Here is a 20,495-nt window from a genome sequence, read left to right on the forward strand (position 1 = left end):
CCTTTTAAGCGATTAACTACAAACGAAAATAATAAACTGCAATAATTTTAGGCTTTCTATATTAGGCATGAGAATTAACTTTAACGAATGCTTTTTTCTGCCAGTGGCCTAGAGTCGGACTTCCGAACCCAAATCATAGTTGTAGCACACACACACACACACACACACACACACACACACACACACACACACACACACACACACACACACACACACACACACACACACACACACACACACACACACACACACACACACACACACACACACACACACACACACACACACACACACACACACAATGTTAAAAAAAATGTATGTAAAACCAATTATCCTTTTAATGATCTAGCTTCAACGCAGTGATACAAGATAGAAAGATAATATGATATGTTGGTAAAATCTTTGCGTGACTAAAGGCAATGGTGGGTTCGAAATTTGATTCCAATGAATTTGTGATACATCTGTCTATGAATGTGCATAGTTAGTTTTGAACGATGCACTTCTTTTTTTATCTCTCCTCCCTTTTATAGCTGCTCTTCACAGTCAGAAAACTAATGGTTGCTAAAAAAAAATCATTAGGGAAACTTTTCTTCAAAAGAAATTTTTTCGAATTCTCTTAATTGGAAGCTTTTCTTTATTTCATCACAGACATTCCAAAATTTACTGTGTATATCTCGTACGTTGTTAAGTGTAAAGGTTTTGGCACAGGAGTTACCAATATTTTTCCAGATAGAAGTTATCATTTCTTTCGCTCAATTGTTGTACAGCCAATCACAATATTTAAAAACCGCACTGCAGAATATGCGTCTTATTTTTGAAGAATCAAAATGCATCTAAATTAAAAACATTCTGACATCTGCACCTATATATTTTTTAAGTAGTTAACAAATTTTAAGAAATGAATACATAGATAAAAATTCCAAGCCTTCAACTAGTGTCAATATGTGCATGCAAAAGAAGTTTCAATATATTTCGAATAATTAAAATATATAGTTGCATTAGTATCATTGGGACCTTTTTTTATTATAAGTTGACTTATCATATTTTTCCTATATAACGTAAGAAATTTGCTCTTTTGCGTCTATGCCCGTTTTATAATATCATATTTATTATAATTTAAAAGCCCTTTTTTGTAATTTGAAATGCGCAAATGGATACCTGGGAATGAACGCAATAGTGCCCTTTCTGTTTTTAAATATTTAAATCAATTTTTTTTTGTTTTCAAATTTAAATACATCACATCAGCTATAATACGCTTGCATGTAAAACCATTGAGATAAACGTAGTACGAAAAATATGGAAATCTTTATTAAAACAGCAAGAGTGATATCTCCGAAATTTCTAGCATACTACCTAATTGAAGGCATTGCTTCCCTCCGTTATATAAAACTTTGGAATTTGGGAAAAACCGCGAACTCCATGAATGTTCAGATTTCTATTTTCAGAATACCACCATAAGTATGTGCAAGTTTGAGGCTCGAACTTGCAACGTTAGGGTTCGTAGCCGCGTAACAAAGCCACTAGACAAAAGTGTACACTCTTCTCTGGAAGTTGTTATCTCGCTTATGATGTTACCACCACAAGTACATTGTGTTAAGTAATACAGGATGCAATTTTAATGTACGTTTTAATCAAAATTTGACAAAGAACTACAAATGTTCTAACATGATCCTACATCAAATTTCATTTATCTAGGTTGTTGTGTTTTTGAGTTATCACATTTGCATTAATGGAAACATACAGATAGGCTGAAGTAGATTCTTTGACAATTTGAAATTTGATGAAAATCTGCTCATCAGATGTTAAAGTTGTATACCAAATATTATATGTCTAAGTCTTTGCGTTTTTCAGTTCTTGTATTTATATGCATGCGAAACAGCAGTCAGTCAATCTTTGAATAGACTTAGTTCAAAGTTTGAAACAACGGTAGTGGTCTTTGTCTTCCCAAAGCTTTTTAGCATACTTTCTAATAAAAATATTATCACAGAGAATATTTTCATGTCATTGGCGTACTGTATTTACGAAATATTAACCTTTGGCGTGGATTTGGCGTAGCATTCTTTCTGAATTGTATTGTGTGGTCTTTGGAAATTAATCCCTGGAATGAGGTTAATAGTAATTGAAAATCGAATATGAGTTTTAGATGCATCTTTTCAAATCGATTGAAACCAACATCTGCTACAGGATTAAAATTGTAGTCACAAAATCTCATACCAAATTTAATGTATTGAAATCGTTGAGTTTTCGAGTTAATCATTCTTATACGCTTGGAAAATTACAGATCAACAGAAGGTGAACATTTTACAGATAGGGTTCCAAATTTGATATATATCTAAGCTTTACATATTAAATCTGTGTACAGAATTTTATCCATCAATCCCTCTTCGTTTTGTAGATATCATGTTAACTTATATTCGAACAACAAGAAAAGACAGACTCCCTCTGAACAAATTTTGCACAAAATTTGACAGAAATCTACAAATTTGGTATAAAAACCGCATACCAAATTTCAGCCTTTTAGATCAAAGTGTTTTTGAGTTATCTTTATCATAGACAGACAGACGGATGTTTTCCAAAAATGTGTTTTTGAACACAGGGAGGTATAAAACGTGGAGATTCATTTGAATTTTTTGACGATTACATTACTTTCTCTATATTTCGTATACGAGAAAGTAAAAAATATAATCTTAAAAAAAAAAGTTATCGCCTGTACTTCTACTTTTAAAAGTGCATATCAGCTGACGGTCAATATCTTTACGAATTTGGCTCCAAATACGCTAAGTTATAACCTTTTCAATATTAAATTTGTGTACCTATATTTATACATCTAGCTCTCTTTATTTGGTTTTTATCATGTTCACTTATATTCGGAGAGCCGGACAGACAGACACCCTCTGAATGGATTTCCTTTAAACGTTGAAGCCAATCTTTATATTTGGAGTATAGATAATATACTAAATTTCATCCATCTAGTTCAAAACATTTTTGATTTATCGTATTAACATTTATACCAAATCACATTTTGACTTTCATTTATTTAATTTATCCTGTTTATGTACGTGCAAAAAGACAGATCAACGGACAGTCAATCCTCTAACAAATTTGGTTTAAAATTTGATAAAGACCGGCCTCAAGACACTTAATATTCGAACCTAAATTTTATTCAACTAGCTCTTTTGGTTCTATAATTATATTAATTTATATTCATAAAGTTGAAAAGATAGACCTTTGAACGGATACGGATTTAATGTAAAGACCATATGCTAAATTTTTTGTCATGTAGCTTAGAGCGTTTCTAAAGTATCGCGTTCATAATCTGACATAAATCCATAAATGTGTTCTTTTGATTCAGAGAGGTCTGAAGCGTGGAAATTCGTCAAAATCTCGACTTCGAATTTTTGGACAATTACATTTTCTCTCTCTTTTTACTCCATATATGAGAATGGGGCCGCGGTGGCCTGGTGGTAAGGTCTCGGCTTCGGAACCGGAGGATTTCAGGTTCGAGACCCGATTCCACCGAAGAACCGTCGTGTAAGGGGGTCTGTTGCACTTTAAATCCGTCATGACCAAACGTCCTCCCGCTGGTGTGGTGCGGTGTGGAGAGGGGGGTGCCAGCTCAGGTGTCGTCCTCGTCATCTGACCGCGGTTCAAAATGACGAGGTCCGTTCCAAAATAGCCCTAGTGTTGCTTCAAACGGGACGTTAATATAACTAAACCAAACCAAACCATATATGAGAAAGTAAAAGCAGTAACATTCCTCTTCAACAGTCCTCGTGTAGTTATAAAAAAGAATATTTATCCTACAAATCAAATTAGACTTGCAGCTTTGCTTAAACTATTTGGTTCAACTAAAAAGGAGACGCATGCTGTTTTTGATTCGAGAGACTTTTATCACAAATGATACAAGTTGTACAAACATATAAAAAAAACCGAAATATAAAAATGTAGTAGGAAAACTTGTATTTTATACATGCTACGCAATGTTAGATTTGTATGTTTGATGATGAACCTATTTGAAATCATAGAGTTTTTTTTTAACGAATTTTAGTCTGATTAACAACGGAGATGACACCCCTTTCACAGGATTTCCATGCCACACTAGGACGACAAAGTTTTAACTTATGAAGTTTGATTTCATATGTAAAGGAATTTTCGTCCAAAATAGATCTCGAATCCACAATCCTTCGATTCTAAATCTGGGATTCTACTCCTTGATTATGTTAATTCTGTAAATTAATTATAAATGAAAAAATAATTAAATATATCTGCTATAAATTTTCAATTAAATGCTACATATTTAAACATTTCCATGACCCAAAGTTATGTTAATGTTATGACTGGAAGATAAAACCTGCAGTTTAAAAATTTTTTCTGAGAAACCGAAAAGTGCCGCTCGGGAGAAGTTAACGAAGAAGTGAATTAGATTGCATGTTCACTCAGCTGCTATAAAAGTGAGACTTTTAGTCCTTATCTGGTATTTTTCTTTTGATTTCCAAATTACTATTAACATACTGTGATGCCACTAACCATAGGTATAACCATGCCTGTGTTGTACAAAATCTCACTTTGACAGAAAGAGCAAACGATAATGAATGAATTGATATGCTTTAAATCCTGTCAGCAAAACTTCACGGAGAGACATGTAATTTTAATTGCACTTCAGTTGAAGCCTTTCATATAAAATGTTGGTAAGTATTTGGAGTTTTCTGTAATGTTTAGTCATTAGAATGTCTATTTTTATTGTGTTTCTATTAAGCACATGTTTAGTATCTTTTTCGAACCAGTTTTAGCTTTTATAATTATAAAATTTGAATTTTCTAATTGATTTTTTAAATCGCTGAATTATATACTAAAATTATGAAACTTTTTATAAGTGTTCTTGCCCCATGTTATATCTTTACTTTCCACCCCTTTCAATAATAGTTCGATACTTCTACGACGTTGTTCTATATTCTGAATGGTTCAGAATATCGATGATATCGTAATATCGTGGAGTATCTCGAATTATTTTGGATAATTAAAACGAAATAGATTTACGTAAAGGAAGTATATTACCGAAGTGGGAGAAGTATTTGTAAGATTCTGCAATAAATTTTTGAAGAATTTTGGAATAAAACTTATTAATGGATTTTTTTAATGGACTAAATTTTATTAATGGACTTAGGAATAGAATTTTTCTTTCAAAAATATGGCATTCAAAATATGGAGCAAAACCTTAAAACACAAAAAACAAAACAGAGTTCCTTAAGAATATATATTCACTGAAAACTAAAATACAAATGGTATTTATTACCAGTATTTATATTTTTAATGAATGCTATATATATCTCTCCAATGTTGAAGTCGAACGTTTCAAGCGCAAGTATTCAGAATTTTATTGGCCTTCAACTAGTATTTCAAGACATTTTTAAAAAGGCAGAACCGTATTTATAAATTTGAAATTTTGAATTGCCAGAAACGTGTAATTTAGTACTCGTGTACTTGTGAAATTGTGCATTTTATAAAAGGGTCTTCAAATGTCAAACTTCACATACAAAATGCTCAGCAAAATTTTCCTTTCACTACTTTCGAAGTGAAATTTTTTTATCCATTTTCGTTACTAATTATGACTATATTCCAGAATCCTAATCGAGTTGTGAGTTTATTCTTCCGCAGTAATTACTCGACATAATCAGCAATTGAACCTCCGAATTCTTTTCCGTTTAGCTCATGCGAGCTTGGTTTAAATCTTTTTTACTTTAACCTTCAGATGTCTCAACTAAGGACTTATTATACAGGATGGCAACAAAGACCAATTACTCTCAAATGATGAACAAAAAATTAACAGCTTCTGTTTGATATACTATATTACGTATTACAATATTGAACATCAACTATGATATAATTGACTGTTGGAAGACTGATGTGGTGGATTACTTGCGGCGTTATTTTTCTGCAATACGTTCCCCTTTTTAAGAAGATTTAATTCTTAATCTATACTAAATTCTTATTGTATATCAGGGCAATGAATTTCAACTTTGGCATTAAGAATTTGGCGGCAAAAATGAAACTTCTAGGAAATGCAGGAATTTTTATGTCTTTACCAGGTATCACGATCCAGACTTTTCTAGAAAACTCCAGGTCCCATCAGAAAACCTATATAAATGCAAGTTGCTAAAATCAGCCAAGCTAATTTTCTTTGGAGCATCGATCTTAGAATTGTTTTTCCTTGAACCGCTTCTTATTTAGCAATTTATTGCCATTTTGCCTTATTTACAAGTGCTGTTCTTCGTGTACGTTCCGGCTGTTCTTTTCCCACACTGTATTTCGCTTTTTCCGTAAAATAAAATCGTTAACCACTTGAACTTGCATCATACATCTCTTTGAATGAACTTCTGCAAAAAATATTCTGAAGAGCATTGATGGCATAGGGAAAACGTTCCAGAATAATTTGAATCCCCTTGCTGAAAGATGCAGTGCTATTTGTTTTCATTACAAGAATCCTTAAAGTATCGTGGTTCAGGAACGTTTTTGTAGCGCCAGCAGTGCTCTATTAAATAACGAACAGAATCCGACAGTGAGTTATTCGTTTCTATGAGTGACAATGTACAGATGGATCCTTTGGAATTTAATTGGCTATAATAAAGCTATGCTCAGGAATATATAGTGCGTGGCAAATCCGATCTCTTACTTAGACAGTTTATTTTCTTTATCCGCGCTGATAGTAATGGTATCTTGATGCATCGTCTACCAGACGGCAACATTACGACTCCATTTTGGTAGTTAGAACAGATATTTGAAGTTGAAATCTAGCTTTCTTAAAAATCAACGATAATTCAGTTTCTCTATGGAATAAAATGAATTCAGTGTGTAATCATTTCCGTGTGCAAAGGGTTAATATAATCTCTTTATATAGCTTTTGGTTCATAGCTAGTTTTACTCTATTATACTGTTTCTCTAATCGAGAATTAAAAATCGGAATTTTGGCTGGTGTCGAAATTAAATCCGTTTTAGAAAGTTTCTACGTAATTTTTCTCGTGTGCCAATATGTACACGAATGCTTAATGTTACAATTATGGAGCAAATGAGTTTCACAAATACAAGATTTTATTTCCATGTATAAGAAACTTATAATTAAAAACCATCATGTTTATTTTATAAAATACAGGTTGTCTTAAAAAATGTGATATTCATTTAGATAGAGCAGCATTTAGATTGGAGTTCAGTTTGTGAAGCGCCAGAAGATATTCTTAACATAACGCTAAACGATTCCTCCGCGAATTACATTATTTTAATAACTTGAACTATGAGGGAGAAAACGCAATGCTCACAACTTCTCAGTGAGACTTCATAAGCTTAAGTTAAAAAGCAGTCGGATATTGAAAATTATTTTAAGCTTTTAATTTCAAGTTAATTATCTAAGCAATTGGTTATTGAAAACTTTCATTTATCAAGAAATAAAACTTTATTTCCTTCTTTGAGTCAAATGAAAATGATCTACGAAATCAGCAGATTTTCATCCTACTTGGAACTTATTACTTGGAGGTGCAAATCAAGTATTTACTATGGACATAAGTTTACATATGACAAAATAGAAATTACTATAGTTTCACAAGCTGTTTCGAATGCATCTTGTAAGGTTATTTGTGCTTGTATAATCGTAATCTTCTGACCACATTACTATAAATTTTGAAACGCTGTGTACATAAATTCATTCCTTCGCTTTCTTACTATGCGAATACGGTTTCTGCTTTTACTACTTTGAGTTTAGTTGAGTTATTAAATGATTCTATAATTTTACACACGAAATTTGATATTGTAAAGACATTGGGTACTAAATGCAATAATGCCAGTTGAAATTGTATTTCAAAACGTTTATATATGAAATATTTTCGTTGAAGTAATTGTTTTTACATTAGATTAAAATTGTATATTTGTTAAAAACTTTTTTGAAGTGGAAATCGCTTATCTCGGTAAAAATATATAAAAATCTATAAATCTAGCATATGAAACTCAATGGGTAAAACTTGATATACGATTAATTGCAAAATTTAAATTTAGATCTGAATCCATTGGAAGAAAGTTCTTTATTAAAGTAGATTCTTTATAAGAACACTATTTGATATACTTTCGCATTAAAACATTTTTAGTATTTTTAATGTTAAAGCTATATAAATTTCCTTATATTAAAATGGTATGCATTTGGTCAATTAAACTGTAAATAATTCATAAAATTAAAGAAACAAATTTGGTGGAAATGAAACTGGCTCAAATTTTTACTAATGATAAAGGTTTGAATTTTTATACGTATAAATTTCATGTAGGGACAATATGCCCCTGAAGTTACTAAGAAAAAAGGTCGCTTTGTTTAATTTTAAAGTGGATATTTAATTTCTGCATTTCAAAATTTTTTCTCTCGTCTTAATGTCTTAAATTTTAATTCGGTTCAGTGTTTTAAGAGATGCATCGTTCCTTTTGTTTATCTACATCAAGATTAGTTTTAGAAATGAAAAGATGAAATCTGATACAGAAAAAATGGTGAAAAATGAAGTTTTATTTATAAAGGAAGTTTTAAACATAATGAAATATTTTCTAATTCTCTACTAGATTCCAGCTAATTCTATTGAAAAATGCAGTTAACGTTGATTACCGTGTAATACAAAGTTAGATGATAGTGTTCATTTAGTGTTGAATTTTGCAAGTAGAACTCGCCTACCTTCAGTTGACATCTCCTTGTTTTGACTTGTTTTTCACCATGCGAATCGCCTGAGATTCACAACTACCAAGTTATTCTCTTCACGACCGAGAGCAAAAGAAATCCCTTATTAGTGATCTGATTCACGGGCATGAATCATGGTAACGAACGTGTTCACAAGTGTTGGTGAAAGTTAGTATATTTATCCAATAAACTTGAAACTGAAAAAAGTTAAGAATAAAGGTATTTAGTGTAAAAACAATTTTGAATTCATTTCGGGTGTCTTGTCTTCAAAAGAACGTTGGCGACAGAAAATACAAGCTTGTTTCAGCACAAATTAAAAATTCATGGATATCGCAGTCGGAAAGATAAGAGGAATTAGTTTTAATTTAACTATTTTCAAGAACCGAGCTTTATAATTCAAATGCATCAACGAATGCTTTCATTTAGAGTTAAAATTCATTAAATGTATCATTCCACACTTTGTTACGAGATTTCATGTTCCGTTTTTATTTATCTCCTTACACTAAGAGGGTGCATCGATCTTTCCATGTTGTATACTGCATTCATATTGTATCCATGTTGTACCAATATCGTGGAGGTCAAGACGACATTTTGAGATCTATTTAATGTTGGAATTGCATGTAAACTGTATTGAAATCTCTAAGTTTTTCTGGACCATCTTGTCTTTAAATTTGAAAATACTTCCTATATTGTTTAACTAAAATCTTTGTCTTTATAGGTGGTTGCCCAATGCTTTACCATCGTTGATACTTGAAGATACTGGATTGAGGTTTTTATGGAGAATCTAAAATCATCTTCCAAAAATCAATTCTGGTGGAAACAAGTGGATGAATGTAGAAATCAGAATAAACAAGTTGATGTTCAGCACTGGCTAACTTGAATCTTCTCTACATCTTGCAATTCTTCAGAAAATATATAGCATCCATTTATTGAGGTAAGTAATGTTATAAAATGTTTCAATCGTTTTTAAAAAATAATTTTAACTGTTTAAGCTTCCCACATCGAAATTGTACGATCCATTATAAAAGGAAACATTTAGGAAGATTTCTAGTTGGATTAATTTGGATTGCATTTGATTATGGATACAGCTTAAATGTCCATAACTGGGGTCTCGTGGTTGAAATAGCATCAAACATGAGGTCACCGATTCAAGAGGAATTTCGGAAACCGCCTCAATTCTTTAGGAAATAATTACTCTAAAATACTAGATGCATATAAGTGACTTGTATTAAAGTAGAATGAATGATTTTGAAAATATACCAAATATCTAACCCTTTCGGGACTTGATGTGTATCGAGGCGGAGTGTACGCGAAAGGAATATACCCACAGGGCGGGGTTTTTGCATCGTTAAGCCTAACTTAAAAAAATCAGCTATCCTAATGTTGAAAAATTTAGATTATTAGTTCAGCTGTCATATACGTTAAAATTGGCAAATAGTAATGTTCTAATTTACAACAAAATATATTAAATAAAACTGGTCTGTTGTGAAATTATCTCAGAAGTCCTATCCAAATTATGAAGTTTTAATAGATAAAATACGTTAGTAAACCTTAAGATGAGTTAAATTCAAAAATACGATACAAAATAAGTAGAAGGTAGGTACTTGGTGAGCTCAGATTCATTATGAATTTAAGTCTTTGTTTCTATCAAGCTCACAAGAATCGAATAAAAATCTGATTGGAACTTTCGACTAGAAATTTGTATTGCATTTCATGAAGTAATCTATATTTAATACTTGAATATGCATGGTACAGTCAACAAAAATAATAGGACACTTCTAAATTTCCTACTTCCGCATCTTTACAGAACTCGTATCGATCGAAATGGCTCCACGGGACAAGGTTAGATAACTTGTTAGACTAACTACTAACAAGTTAATTGTATCTAGAAATTTTCCCATTATGCCTACCAATTTTCTTCGCGTAATCGATTGCTCATCATGCATATTGGAACAAAAAAAAAATGTTGTAATCTTCTGAAAAAAATCTCAAGTTATAAAGTTTTGATGAATGGCGCAATCAATGTTAAATGAATCATTAAAAATTTTCGGCAATATTTCACCTCGGAAACTATATTTTTCTTTTCATTTAAAGAATATAATTTTGTAACAAATAGATAAAATTGTTAAATTCTGAAAATTTGTAAATTCAAAACGGTTGTGATAAAAAAAAATGAATTGTAACATCTACATGATAGCAAAGTCGAAATACAAAAATATCAACCCTAAAAATTACTTCTATATTTGTAATAGTTTTTGAAATATTTAGAAAAAGCTGCAGAATTTCCAATGTTGATTGGAAAGGCCTTCACATACCTACTTGTTGAAGGACTGTATATTTCTAATTGTTTTAATTGATCTATTCGTCATGAGTCTAAACTGTTATTAAATCGCTGTTGGATAATTTGCAGAGCAGGTGATTTTTTTTATATAAAGCGAGATTCCGGTTCCTATCAAACAAATGTATTTAATCAGTTGACATAAGATTAAAAATTTTTTATTTAAAAGTAAAATATTCATACTGCTGGATTGCAATTTTTGATAAATCCATTTATATTTTGCCATTCTTCGTAAGATATAACAAAGATGCAAGACTATAAATGAGCAGGTAATGCGTATTTTTGAATTGAGTAGGATTTTAACGTCAGTATTATAGTTTAAGTTTTTTGGATTTCATTGGACATGATTTTAAATTAGTGCTATAAACTACGTTATTTATGAATGGTTGCGCTATTTATGAATGGTAATAAAATATGGTTACATCTGCTTTTTTATCAATTAAAACGAATGCTTAAGATATTATGTTGGTTCGAATTACTATCTTATCTGCACTTTGAACTGTTTCTGTTTGACTGTTTGTTCTTTGATCTGTATTGTTTCTGAAGTGCACGTGCTTCGGAATTAATGACATTTGTCGATTACTTTATTTTAACAACATGGTATACCGATAATGCAAGTGGTATCCATCAAAGCCACTATTGAATAATCGGTAAATTATGATCTTTTGTCCTTTATATAAAAATTAATAAATTCCTTTGCTTAAAATGCCATTATGCGAATTTTTTATCAATGAAATTTATCAAATACAATTTCACTTAAATATTTGAACCGATGCATTTCATTCGCAATAAAAAAATATGGAGTGTATTGAAATATTTAAGGCCGGATTAACTATAGAGGCGGATTCGAAAATATTTTGAAAGGTAATGAAATGCTTTAATTTCCAATAAAAAAAATCATGTTAGTTGGAATTTCAGGATGAATATTCATGCTAGAGAAATTCCAGTAATATTTGGTTAATTTTTTTGGAATATCGATGAGATAACTGAAAGAAATGTGCTTTTTGCTTTTAGCAATCTGAGATTTATTTTGATATAATCGGAATTTATGATCCTTAATGGATTGACTCTTCTCGGCTGGAATTTTGAGCACACAAAATTAACTGCTAAAGACTATTGCGAAGTTGAACTGAAATTAACACTACTGCGCCTTTTGGAACGAAATTTGATATACATATATAAAGGCACATCGGATTGAACTATTGAAAAAATTTCCGTAGCGAGAAAAACGATTAACTGTTAATTTACTCGGATAATTTTTTGTTGTAAATACACTGTGTTATTGAGTAATTTTCATCGACACGCATTTTGTTATTTACTATCAAGTCTTCACAAGTTACAGAAGTGTTCCATTATATTTTGACTAATGTACAAACACAAAGGAGTAACGGCATTAAAATAATCAATGGCTGATATAAAAAGATGGCAACAGAATCTTAATTGTAAAAATTTCTTTCGAAATTCAAACGTACGAAAATTTTCTCACGGAAGCTATTCGATATTCTGTTTACCTTGCATACAAAATTGAATTAACCCCTTCACTTTCGAATTTGACTTCCAAGATACGACACATCTTCCTGGGACATCTATTTTAATTATTACAAGGAGCATTTAATATATTGAAGGCCTTTTAAATGAATACTTCCATTTGATTGTAGATTGAAAAATTCATTAATACGATGCGCACGTTACGTGAAGGGGCTAAAAATTGATAAGCTACTTGATGCTGAGGGTGTCCAACTAGGTTCGGAAAAATATACTTAAAGTGCCAAGTAGTTAAAGCAGTTTTAAAAAGTCACAATTAGAAGAAAATGTATATTACTATCGGATCTTAGAAAAATTTAACACTGAATTTTGCAAGTATTCCATTAACAGAAACCATACAATTAAAACTAGTGAATAAATTAATTTTTATTTCAACCTGTATTGGATGAGATAAATCATAAGATAAATTTTAATAAATATTTCACGAATATTCGAAGTTTCCATAAATGACTTTCTCAGTATTGTTGCTTTGACCTGAAAGTAACGGTTAAACATAACAGAATATCTTAAACTGAGGTCTATTGCATCAACGGATTTTTGAAACATGCACACCGAATTTCACTATTTTTGCTTTTAAGATCATGTTTTTGTGAATCAATCGGTGACATTTATTCTGCAATTATTAATCTGATATTTCTTATCAGATATTTAGAAAAAGTATTTAAAATGTGCTTGCATATTTGCATATATGAGAAACAAATACCGTTTCCAATCCTTAGCAGTATTAACTGAAAATCAACTGTATAAAATATCTTCGGAGAATTGAATGGCAAAACAGGGAATCGCTCACTTCCAGTTTAATATATCACTATTTCCGGTTTGGTTTTTATTTAGTATAGTAAAATGCTAATCAGCCGATTCATCCCTTTCATGCTTAAATTTAAAACTGTTTATTTATATAAAGATGTTGGGTTTTATTTCTAGATCATCAAATAAAATCTGAAATTTTCACTAATTTTTCAGCCTGGACTAATACTTTAAGAAATATTTCTTTCATGATTTAAAATAGATTCATTTTATTTTTAATGAATCGATCCTTTTTAGGTTGTCTTGTATGGGAAAATCACGACACTCTTCAGCTATAAAACTGGATGCTTATGACGTCTGTTTTGAAGATATTTGGCTAACTACGAGTTGCCAATCTTTTGAAGTTTTGAGACCTCCAGTTCCATTCATTTTGATCGCCAATTGATTCCGATTGATCGCCAACAACTCGATTGCAATCTGAGCCTTCTGGAGCATCAGAGCTGTGCAATTAAGCCTTACAGGAACATTCCTTGTTTTGGGTGATATCTTTTGTTTAAACTAGCTTTAAGTTAAAATGTTTTCAGCATTTTGGAGCTAATTCACCAACCTCTAAATTTCGTACTACACGAATTATAAAGAGTTTATATCCAAAAACCAGGTCTTGTACAAACTTCAAAAGTACGCAAGGATTAAATAAGAGCAGATAATTTTCTGAAATCAAGTGTTTATGAATTTAAGGATGTCTGCATGGTTATGTTTATTTCCAAACGTCTGAAACTTTATTCGCATCTTGCATGTAAAACAATTACCTGCTTTTATAAATCAAAAGCTACAACAGAGTGCAAACTCTACAAACGAATATTTGTGGAGGAATTCTTAATATAACTTGATATTCAGTTTAGTAAATAAAACGAATCTGTGAAAAAGTCAGCTTCTAGCAAAAACGCAAAAGCATGTAGCAAAGATTGTAAACATGAAACCAGGAACACTGCAATCACTGCATGAAGTTATTGCGACAATAGGTGCATCTTTCCCGTTTCTGCATAGTGAGCATGCTTGCCAAAGTATATCGGTGTTCTTTAATTCCTTAGAAGTGTATGCGGAATTTTCGGTTGGGATAAAAGCACGTTAAGCTCGTGCTTTAAATATTTGAAACCTTTTATATACATAAGAGAATGTATTTTGGTACATTCATTCAAAATATTTTAATGGATATTAGATCCCCAGGTGGCTGGATTTTAACCTTATTTTCAAATTTCTCGTTAATGCTTCATTATAAACCAAACATTCCGAAATGAATTGTCATTCATTTTGTGGAGATATATTGAACATTTTATTAGACTTTGTCTTCAAGAGATATCGATTAAATTAATTTCATTCCAATAGTTTCCACTTATTTTCATTACTATGGTCTTCCTAAATTCATGTCGTAGTAGCATTGTTACCCATTTATTATTCTTGTTGAATGTACTCATTTCTAATTAGTATTTATAGTTCTAATGCATTCTTAAATTTCAAAACATCTTGGCCAGTTTGAAGATGTTGCGCCAAAAATCTTGACTTACCATAGCGAAATTATCTTCCCCACATTGGCTTTCTTACGAGTTCTATGTACTTGATGTCACATTCTGCGATATCAGCAATAACAGTGCCATTCTAAAAGTGCCTAGGCGTTATACTTAGATTAAATTTGAACATGACATTTAATTTCTCTTCTGATTAAGCGACTGAATTATCTGGCCTGTATTTTCATCTACACAAACGATAATTGTGGATTCTTTGATAGCAAATCTATTTGAAACTGTACTGAATAACTATTCTATTTCGAGCATGAATATTTGGAACGCATTTCGCGAATACAGATATTAAGGTCCCCATTCGATTAAATGTCTTTCAATGCGTGTTACCGAGCTGTATAACTAAAAATTTAGGCGAGTTAATGGAAGTAAAACATACGTCTACAAATCAGTTTCTAGTCTAGGCAGTTATAATATACTAAGCAAATTTAAGTTAAAGTAAAATTATTTGCTTTAGATTTTACATTCATATGTAACTTGTAAACTATATTTCTAGTTTTAGCTTTTATTAATATAAAATTGAGTAATTGGATTTCAGTTATCGAGGTTTAAAAACAATTTTTAGGTTTTCTAATGTTGAAAGTATAAAGCTAAGCTTCTTTATAAAAGCAAAATATAATTGCTTTTAATAGTATAGATTTAATATGCAACGAATCCTAAAACTGATGTATGAATTGATTACAAAAATTAGGAATAGCATCTGTCAAATTAGTGATTAATAAATTCAAAAACTTAAATGGAAAATTTTCTCTAACATTTTACAAAACTAACATTTAATGGATTTTTTATTAACTGATACCTTGTCTGCAAGCAAGCTTTTCCCCCCGTTCTTAGACAACTTGCGGAATCTTCGCACACATTCGAAATAGGTACAAGTGGGAAATTTGGGGTATGCGATGGGATACATGGGAGGAAACCCGAGGCGATAAGAAGGCGAAGCATCGTCTGAACATCTTTTCCCTAATTCTAGAAAAGTAGGTGGGGTGGGTGCCAGCCGGCTGGTAAGGGGTTGGGAATGGCTGCTAGATACCACCAGTTTCCCTCTTCCCCTAGATGTAAAGAAGCTTAACTTATACTTTCAGCTTCGGCAACATACGAGATGAAATCCTCAAAGGAATCTATACATCGGATAAGTTTTGGGAAATGAAAAAGTAACCTTATATTCATCGCGTAGAAAATTTACTCTAATCTTTGCTCGCAAATGAAAAGCAATGCAAAGTTAGTGCACATTTAGTTAGATGCAAAAAGAACGTTAAATCCTCGCGTAGCGTTGGATTTTCATAGAAATATCTCAAGTCGGATTTTCTAGGACACTTACGAGTACTTGACCAGTGTATCTTCTGAAATATTCATGTTAGGGATAGAATAGTTAGTTGGTATCGGTTAAATAACTTCGTTTAAATTGCAGAACTTTAAGTATTTCGTCATTTCATCAAGTGCTCCAAGCACGGTTTTCGTATGAAATAAGTTGATTTATAGCTTAAGTTCTTAGAGGTAAAAATAATTGGCCCAGTTTTGCCATGTTACTGAAGTTAAATACTTTCTTAATCTTCTGATACAAGTGTATTCTTATAATTGTACAGATATGAACATACTTTCTGTTGTCTTTCTTACCATGAGATTTATGAGAGCTTTAGCGCTTAAAACCTATGTAAACTGCATTTCAAACCAGAATGCGTTATTTCAGTTTCTTCAGTGTATCCAGATTGGCTATTGAGCCAATATATAAACATACTGCTTAGTCGGGAGACTTTACTGTAATTTTCAATTAATGCACCGCTCTAAACTTCTAATACCATACATGATTTCAAAAATGTTATTAATGTGAAATTTTCAGCTAGTGAAGTTGAATTTATCTAAATATCTTTACCTCAATTCCCTTCTCCTTCAACTTAGAAACATTCCGAATACTGACCAGACGGATAAAACTCTTGAACTTGATGCATCCAAGTCGATTTGATATTGGCGTAGGCTTGATTTGATAGAAACTGCCATGGAATTTATTCCAACTTACAGCAGTGAACTTCACTGCGGAATTCTGCATGCAATAGTTATCTTCATTTAACAACTAGAGCAATTTTAAGACGGTTTATTCGCCTTGAAGATCTTAAAAAATCTTATTCCAAGCATATCGAATTCTTTGGCACAAGTCGTTTCAGGTCTTTAACAGAATCGCTTCTGTTAAATTCATTTGGATCTCAGGCTGATCCGGATTCGCCGAAAGCAAATTACTGTGATTATATCAGGCACATACGATGATCTTGCCCTATATTTTAATATATCGAGACAGCATTGATTAATTGTTCTATTTAATTTTATGCATTTTGATGACATCAACACTCGCAGCGCTTAGAACTCCATAATAAAGGAATAGGTTATTTTGACTCCTTCTTAGTCTATTAAATCAAAGATCTTCTATAGCACAACTTCTCCTGTTTATTACTTGCAAATGGAAAAGAAACATAGAACATATTGTTCAGTTCATAAAAAATTAAGAACATTTAAAGAAAATTAGATGTATTGCCATACTCATTCGATTGTATATTTTTATTCGAAAAAAGCAAAGAAAAACATGAAATTTCTTGGTCACATTTAATGTTAAATATTTCCCCATCGTTTTCCTGTTTATCTTTTAATCCTTTTCCAAGAAGTATTTTTAAAGAAATCAGTACTTTGGACAATCTATGATGGAGGAACTATGACGAGCAATACTTAAAACTTATCAATTCGAATTAGTAATGGTATCTCGCATATTTTAAAAAGCTTAAATGCTGACTAGCCATTACTGTCGCTTATTGATCTTGGATCATTTAACAATTTTGAACAAAGATGAAGATAATTAAACCCATTTCAACGTTAAAAATCTTTTTAAATATTTCTTAGTTTTATAATTGATTCAAGAATGTAACTGAACACAATCGGCAACATAATCTTTTGTTATGCTCTAAATGTAATTTTTACCCACTTTCATTTTTGGAGTATCTTTTGATTCCTCGATTTCTTTCCAGGCAGCGTAAGATTTAATACTCAAAGGTTGGTGAATTGCTCCACTTTAACATGTTGCAAGTAAAATTCTATTTCTAAGCTTTGCAATCTAATTACTAGTTTGAAGTTCAATACGAGTATTGTATAATTATGTGTTTACTTAAATGCTGTGTAAAAGAAAGTTTAATACAAAGTCATTTAAGTAATGATATGCTTGCTCTTGGTATTCAACAGTAAATATTCTGTAGTAATTATGTAAAATTCAGCAATTCTTGAAAATAATGCTCATAGGAAGCAATTAAACTGTTGCATTAGCTGAACTGCTCAGTTACGCGTAGTTAAAACAATTATCATAACTTCTTAAACTGTTCATAAGAAGGCTGGGTGATGTACTTACGTAAATATACTCAAAAAATAAACGAATTTCATGTGTTAGCGAAAGAAAGAAATGCCAAATATTCCTTCTTATCAAACTTTTCAGATTTGTAACTCTACGCAATTGAGTCTCTCATATCATCCCAGTCGTAAATATCTGGTAATACTTCAATACGAACATTTGAACTACTTTCTACACGGTTGAGAATCGGACATACTTTTCACCTATAAGCTTCTGGGTAAAGTTTGGCCTCGGTGGCTTGGTGGTAAGGTCTCTGCTTCGGAACCGGAGGGTTTCAAGTTCGAGAACGGAATCGACTGAAGAATTGTCATGTAAACAGGGCTGGTGTACGTTAAACTGTCCGGGCCAAACGTCCTCCGTTAGTGGGGTATGGTGTGCTGTGGTGTGGAGAGGGAGTTACCAGCTTAGGTGTCGTCCTCGTCATCTGACTGCGATTTGAAATTACGAGGTCTGTCCAAAGTAGTCTTAGTGTTGCTTTAAAAACGGGGCATTAATATAATCAAAATATCTGGGTAAAGTTCACTCTTTGCCTAATTTACAATTCGTCTATGCTTATTAAAACATCTTTAAAGTTCCCTTTTAATGTAAAGTTTCTTTAGATGTTTTCCGAAGCAAATTAACCACTTTATAAAAATTACTTAAGAGCACTAATCATATTTAGCTGTGCCATTAGGTATTATATGGCACTCGCAGGATGTTTCTGTCACTTTTATTTTCACATTAATTTTATTAAAAGCAGCTGGATTTCATTCGTATTTCCCATTTCGATTTTATGGGCTCTGTGAATTTCGAGATATCGTGAAGCTGTGCAAAGCAACAAACTGGCTTTTGTGTCAAATACATCGATTGAAAAATTGTTTTCCATTGTCGCTTTCTTCAAATTTCTCTTCGTTCACTATTTTTATACTTATTAATCCTGCCTCTGCTACTTGGGGACGACAGCTTCTCCTGCTGAAAATCTCGACTTAACCATTTCAATAATACACTTGTGCATTCAAAGTTTTCTCAAATTTCCAGAAGAATATTTGATCTAAAATGATTTGTAGTAATTGTTACAGGACCTAACTAAAATATTCATATTTAACATTACTTCATAATATTAAACACTTGTTCGCTTATTCAATGTTGGGTAGAAATGAGTGGATAAATTTATCATTGGTTTCATTGAGGTGAAAAGTATACATATTTTAACCTACATAGAATATTTGAATTTACTTTGCAATATATTAATTATTCGCTGTTTTAACAGTAAGCCATTCGGCACTTAATGCTTACAGCAAGCAACGTAGTTTGTCTTTTAAATAGCCAAAATTAAAGGCGAGCATTTTGCATCGTCAAGAAGTAATTTGTTAAATATTAATGTTTCTGTGCAGTAGTCAATGATTACCATCAGTAAAACGATACGTTATGGCTGGTGTCATACGAGTCCACTTCTTACTGGGTAAGGCCTTTTAATTCTATTGCCTCCGTATTTTGTGCTGGATTATTATGTTAATGAGTTTAGTCTGATTTCTCTTGCATGGTTTGCATAATACGTTCATAGTTTCTAGACTGCCGTGATCAAGACGGTTCGGATTCTGCCGATACGTTTAATAGTTTCACTATAATTTTTATTCGGTATAATGCACTCTTCCGTTTTATCTCCAAATACGAATTTTTCTGTTAAGTTCCCTTCTGATATTATATTGAATCTAAATCTGGTTTAGATAATCATACGAGTGCCAAACTGAATCCATTTTAATTTGAGTGATGGAAAAGTTCTTGTGGAAACATGGAAATCAAGCTTAAGAGAATTCTCAATTTGCAACAACTTGAAGATGCCTCTTAGAATTGGACTTGGAAGTAAATTGCTGATTTTGAGCTTGCCTTTAAAAAGGCTTCAAGCAATATTTATCTCAATGTTGAATATCAAGATTTTTAAGGAAGATTTTCTTGTAATCGCTTGGTTTTCTCCATTGTGAGCGAAAAAAATTGACTGGATTAAGAGGATGCTGTTTAGTTGGATTTCCAAATAATTTCTGAATGTATTCAATTTCTTAAATTGATTTTTAAGTCTTTCTGTATTGCATATCACAGTGGCATTTGGGAAGATAGATTTGTATTAAAGGTTGAATTCTTTATTTTTAGCAAAAATATGCTGAAATTTATGAGCATATTAAATAAGATGGAGGGGTAATTGCTTTTGTTTAATGCTACCTTTTATATTTA

This window comes from Argiope bruennichi, chromosome 10 (assembly GCF_947563725.1).
Source record: "Argiope bruennichi chromosome 10, qqArgBrue1.1, whole genome shotgun sequence".
In the NCBI taxonomy this organism is placed as follows: Eukaryota; Metazoa; Arthropoda; class Arachnida; order Araneae; family Araneidae; genus Argiope; species Argiope bruennichi.